A 6,595-nucleotide genomic window follows, 5' to 3' on the forward strand; every position below is an offset into this window, starting at 1 on the left:
ATCTCTGCTCACTGCAACCTCTGCCTCCTGGGTTCATGCAATTCTCCTGCCTCAGCCTCCCCAGTAGCTGGGATTATAGGTGTGCGCTACCACGCCCAGTCAATCTTTGTATTTTCAGTAGAGACAGGGTTTCACCAATTTGGCTAGGCTGGTCTTGAACTCCTGACCTCAAACGATCCGTCCGCCTCGGCCTCCCAAAGCCCTGGGATTATAGGCTTGCTCCACCGTGCCTGTTCTGCATTTTACTTTTCTAATGGATGAACATCCCGAGTACAGAAAGAATAGGTTCTGTCATTTCATTAGTTTTACTAGGAATTATTCAGTAGGGATTGTTTCATATAATGATTTTCTCTTGGGGATTTAAAAAATATTATCAGGTAACACACACAACACTTCACATGTACACTTGTTTCACCAAGCAAAGTGTACTCCTGTAGAAATCACCTCGAGAATCTTTTCAGCAAGCTGTACTTGAGTCAACAGAAATGAATTTTCCCCCAATTCAATCATTGTGGATAGATCATGATGTATTGCTGTGCCGGTCCCCTGCTCCTCTGTCTAATATGGTTGGCAAATTACCTTGAGGATCTGTCATGAAGAGAGAAAAATCATCCTCATTCTTGTCTTATCATCTTATTCATCAGTGAATTTCAGAGTTTGGTCCAGGTTTTTTTCCCGTGACCTTCTGTACTGGAGGAAGGCTTATTGCTGCTTTGACAGAGGAGCAAGATGTGATGCCAGAATCCATTCCCAAGTTGGCTCTTACAAAATTAGCTAATAAAGCTCACTTAAAAAAATACCAGGGAGCATTAATTTTGGACAACACATATGTGAGCAAGTTTAATCACAGCCTAATAGAATTTAAAAATAAATATATATAAAGCACTTCATTTGCATTATTTTTGTCTGTTTCATGGTGATAGGCATCTCAGTAGCTCTGCAGTCACTCAGGCATGAGAGCTGGAAGGGTGGAAAACTGCTATTGATCATCTGCCACATGCCAGGCATCAAGCCTCATATATTATCTCATTAAACTCTTGCAAAGGCCCTTGCATTAGGTGCTGTTATCACCATGTTACAAGTGAAGATTGGCAGCTAAGGTTTGAAGCCTCAGTATGAAAGGTCATACATAGCAGGACTGAATCCAGTCTACCGAAGACATGGGAGACATATTCTTACCTGAGATAGAAGCCAGGATGAGATCTCTCTTGATGGCAGGCAGTGAGCTGACTTATCCTATAACAAATCAACCAACCAAATGACAGGTACATATTAAGGTGATATGGACCTTTAAGTGTCTTAGTTGATATGTCTTGGCTTCAACATTCCCATCTTTAAGACAGCTTTACCTGTGAGATAATTCTAGTAGGCAAGGACTAAACATAAAAGCTCAGTATTGTAATATACATCTAACTTCAAGAGCAAAGAGTATGCTACTCACTGGCTGTGTGGTCTTGGGCAAGTTACTTAACTTATCTGTGTTTTACATTCCTCATCTGGATGAAGATTAAATGAGACGTGTATAAAGCAGGTAGCACACTACTTCATATATGGCAAGCATTCAAGAAAGCTTAGCTATTTTTATTTTCTTGTAATGGTGCAGCAGTAGTGAAGTGTGGTAGACATACCTTGTTGAACAACAGTTCTCAAAGATTGTCAGTTAACCTGCCATCACCAAACTTCACGGAGGCCTTCAAAGAAATATACTGTTCTTCCTGGTTCCTTTGGTTTAAAGACCTGCACAAAGACTTTTTAGCAGGAAGAACAAATAGCTGGGTGACAGATGCCTGGGAAGGTTGGAGTATAATAGTCAAGATTCAGAAAGAGCTCACTGGTCAGGATTCAAAGGCTGCCTCAGATAAATCCACTAGATATTTCTGCACCAATTTTGGAGTGGGACACCAGGCTTAGCAACAGGTTTAAGTTGGTTAGTTTGCTAATTAGTTATGTTAGTTTGTCAAAAGTCAATTAGCCAGTCATCAGTTTACTAAAGCTCAGGTTACCAAATCATCGATTTGCTGAATGACTAACTCATCAAATTAATCAGTAGACCAGAATTCTCCAGCATGATTTATAAAGTTTATAGCAACTTGAATTGATGATTTCTATGAAGTCTTAATGGATTGATTTTCACTCTGCCTTCATAGCAGGATTTATGAAGTTTCAATTTTCCAAAGGTTGAGGAATACAGGCATAACCTTCCATAAATACATTTTATCATTTTCAATGACTTATTCAAATTTACCCATTTTGGTATAAAATTATGTTACAGATTTTCCATTAATATGAAAATTCCATGGAAGGACCCAAACTGATCGTATTAATTGAAGTGCTGAATTTTTCTCACCAATTGGTAGAGATGCAAAATTAAGTCTTATTTACCAATTGAGGCATCATTGAAAGAATAGTAAAAATGTCCAAATGTTGAAAACATTTCAAATGATATTCCAAAGGAATCAGAAAAACTCAAAAGTGGCTGAAGCAATTCTAGAATGTTTTTGTCTGTGGTGTTGACTGCTTTGTGTCCAGCACCTAGAAGGGTGTCTACAATAGAAGGCCCTCAATAAGTAGCTGTGGAGTACAATAATAAAATTCGTCATTTGGTGAACAGAATTTTAGCCAGTCGACTCTCAGCAAATTGATTTTTAGCACCTTTAAGTTACTCTCCTTGACACCAGCAAGAACAAAAGTACTTAGGGACTTCTGCTGAACGCGTTTTCAGAACATGCTTGAGTTTCCAAGGAAGGAAGGGAAATTATCAACTGTATAACTAGATAAACAGGTAGAGACAAGAAAGCGAATTATCCTGTTGTCTACAAGCTGCTCAGACCCCTTGGATTTTGATACTCAATGCTCGTGCCCACATTTAAGAGGTAAATTGACAAGCTGCAGCATACCCAGCAGAGGCTGATCAGGATGGTTTACAGAAAGAATGGGGAAGCTGGGAAGTAGACAGGGCTCTCTTTCAATATATGAAGAGGTTTTTGAGAACAGTGTTCTGCTTTTTTTGTCTTTCCAAAGGACAAAGTCAGACAATGGATAGAAATGAGAATGGTAGACCCTGGGTCATCTGATTCCCAATCACATGTCCTTTCCTTTATGTCTTTCAGGTTCTTCCCTTCCTGAAGGAGAGAAGGTTGTTCTGTAACGTTGTTGGAAAGGAGTTAAGAAATTGCCAGGAGTTAAGGAGTCAGAGGGGCACTTGGACCAGGGGCCCTCCAAGTTCAAGTTCCCTTTTACATCAGCATATTGGACACTAAGCAGCTGGACTCTCAAGTGAGACAGACCTGTGTTTGAATCCTGGCTACACCATTTAGTGGCTGTGTGATCATGTGCAACTTGCTCAACCTCTCTGAGCCTCAGTTTTCTCATTAATAAAATGGAGATAATAATAGTACACACCTCATAAAGTTGTTATATATGTAAAGTTGCTATATGTAAGGCACTTACGACAGTTCCTGGCACATAATAAGCAATAAATTCCTTAGCTTTTTTTTTCTTTTTGTAGAGATGGGATCTTGCTGTGTTGCCCAGGCCTCAAGTGATCCTCCTTGGCCTCTCCCTCTCAAAGTGCTGGAATTATAGGTGTGAGCCACAGTGCCTAGCCGAAATCACTGTGGTGAAGATGCCCATTCTGCTATAAACCTATGAGGAAAATGTGTTTTCTCCACTTTGCTGATGAGAAAACTAGGGCACACAAGTGGAATCAAACCCAGGGCCATTTAGCTCTAGAGCAGAGCAATTATCCCCCAGGCCACCTGGAGGGGCCACCTTACCTATTATTACAGATCAATGAAAATGAATGCACTGTGTCTACCTTGCTTTTTTTCAATAAGTGATAACCAAGGTTTCTGTTTCAGATAGTTAAATGAGACACTTCTAAGAGCTTACCAAGTTCTTTCTGAGGGCAGGAAAGTTATTTTTTTTGTTTTCAAAATAGGTGCTTCCACAGATGACGCCCAAATATATACACAACACTTCAGTCTTTGCCGTGGATTCCAGACTTCTGCTTTGTTCAAGAGTCCGGGCGGAATGGAGACAGGAAGAGGAGCTGAGACACAGTGGCCGAGGGGCCGAGTCCAGGATGGGGGAAGCAGGGAAGTGACTCTGTGAGTCACAGGCTGGAAAGCTACAGCCTGCCCCTCTGCTCTGGGCTCTTCACACAGGGAGACATTTCCTGCTCTTTTGCACTCTGCACTGCCTCCCTGCATGAGTTTCTTAAGACAAGGTCTTTAGCTGAATTGTTATAAGCCAAGGGAAGGAGTGTTTTTAGTGTCTGCCAAGCCTGGGAATCTCCCAAGCCTTGAGAAAATAGTATGTGAGGCAAATTGGCTTCCCTGCGGGGACCTCCCTTGCCATGGTGGTGAAAGGAAGCCAGGAGCATTGACTCGTTTCCTTGGGGGTTGGAAGGGCTTAGCTAGCTGGTGTTAAGAAGGCAAAGACTTTTATCCTTTAAACACAAGTGTTACTATTATAATAGTCCTCCCACGGCACCCACCCCTGGGAAGGACAAAGACTTCACTTTGACTTTGGCTAAAGGTGTCCCATGATCCCCTGGGACTTGCATATCCAGGCTCCACATTGCATGAAGGGTGACATCGGACGTGCTGGTCACCTTGTGAGTAGAACCCTCATGTGATTATCTGGGTCTGGACCCTCGACGTTTGACTGGTTTATGGAGGACAGAAGGCAGGGAGGAATCTTCCCCCTTGGCTTTGGCCTGCTGGTTCCTAGTTCAGGTTGGGACCCTGTTGAGGCCTGTCCTTCGGCCTGCAGCCTCATTAGACCCCAGAAGGAGTTCCTGGGGTCATTTGGAAATGGCACAGACCCTCTAACATATGGCACTGATAAGGATCTCGGCCTTAGAGATAAGGAGCTATTTAAGGGAATCTGAGGAAGCCCAGCGTTTGTTTTCATAAAGCTGGACAATGTAAAGTGTAATCCCTACACAGATGTAATTAGCTGTTAAGTGTATTAAGTCGGTGAGGAGAGGGCACTCTGGCTGGTTCATAAATTACTGTGAGTCCACCCCAGGGAAACCAAATCAATGGCAGGTATCTTTTCCTGCCAGATCATTAGAATGGCAACTAGTGATGGATCAGGAGGGTGAGCTTACGGGATCCTAAGGAAACAGGACATGGAGGAGCCACAGGCATGAATGACCAAGGGCCCTGGGGCCTTTTGCTTCCATAATAAAGGCAGCTTTGAAGAAGTCATAGCTGCCTTAGCTCAGTATGGCAGCCCCTTAGTGTTTTCTGTTAATTTCAGGGTTTGGCAGCTGTGATGTTAGATTGCATGGAAGTGCCAGGGGGTCCTGATGAAGGCCACTTCCCCTGCAGAACAGCCAAATGGATGCCGGGCAAGCCCATTAAAGCTGTAGCTTTGCATGCAGTTAACAGTCTATCAGAAGGATGGAGACTCTAACTCTCATTTCTAGCCAAGCAGCTACTAAATGGCTTTCACTTCCTGTGCCAATGTCATTTCCGCTGACTTAATATTAATAATAATAACAAAAATGATAATAACCTAAGATTAGTAAGAGCTAACTCCACTAGGCAGAGTAATACACAGTTACATATCTGCTATCTAATGTATTTCTCACAACAACCATATGAGTTAGCTACTAATATTATTACCAATTTACAGATGAAGAAACTGAGGTTCACACGTTACCGTTTTTTTGCCTTAGAGCAAAGTTACCCTTAAGTGCCCCCACACAGCTCCTGGTGGGACGTTATCTCCTGAAGCCTCTGGAAACGAGCACCATGGCATTTAGAAGATTTCCATTCATGCCTGCTCCACCCCACCCCCAACACACTTTTAAAAAATTGAATACTGTGCTGTCTTAAATTACAGAAAATGGCAATTGATAAGACACATAGCTATACACGATAAAAGTTATATAGCTAGTAAGTAGTAGATCCGGGTTTTAACTCCAGAAGCTGGTTTTATAATTTATGATTGTAACAAACAATGTAGGGCTCATTAGTAACATTTCTCAATGCCCTGTGGAAAAATCTGCCGTTCTTCAGACTCCAATTGGTATCAAGACCAACCCAAAATAAGTGACAAAGATGTATTGACAGAGCTTATAACTATATGTTCTTTTACATATTGTCTCTTTGCCTGGCCTAGCCTGATCTTTGGAAATTTACTGGGGCTTTTATGTCATAGTTAACTTCAGGTTGTTTGGGAACTTTTTGAGATGGTGAAAGAACAGAGCAGTCAGTGAAAAGCAGTTGCTATCATATGATTGGATTTCTTCGATATTTTATAGAAATTCAACTTTTCAAAGAAATAACCAACAGTTGGGATGGGATGCTGGGGAGATTATCACAAGCTAAAATTTAGGATTTTACAGTAACATCTGGCTGGGCACGGTGGTTCATGCCTATAATCCCAGTACTTTGGAAGGCCAAGGATGGGTGGATCATGTGAGGTCAGGAGTTTGAGACCAACCTGGCCAACATCATGAAACATCTCTACTAAAACAGCTGGGCATGGTGGCGGGCACCTGTAATCCCAGCTACTCGGGAGGCTGAGGCAGGAGAATTGCTTGAACCTGGGAGGTGAAGGTTGCTGTGAGCTAAGATTG

Source organism: Cebus imitator, unplaced genomic scaffold (assembly GCF_001604975.1).
Source record: "Cebus imitator isolate Cc_AM_T3 unplaced genomic scaffold, Cebus_imitator-1.0 Scaffold124, whole genome shotgun sequence".
Taxonomy (NCBI): Eukaryota; Metazoa; Chordata; class Mammalia; order Primates; family Cebidae; genus Cebus; species Cebus imitator.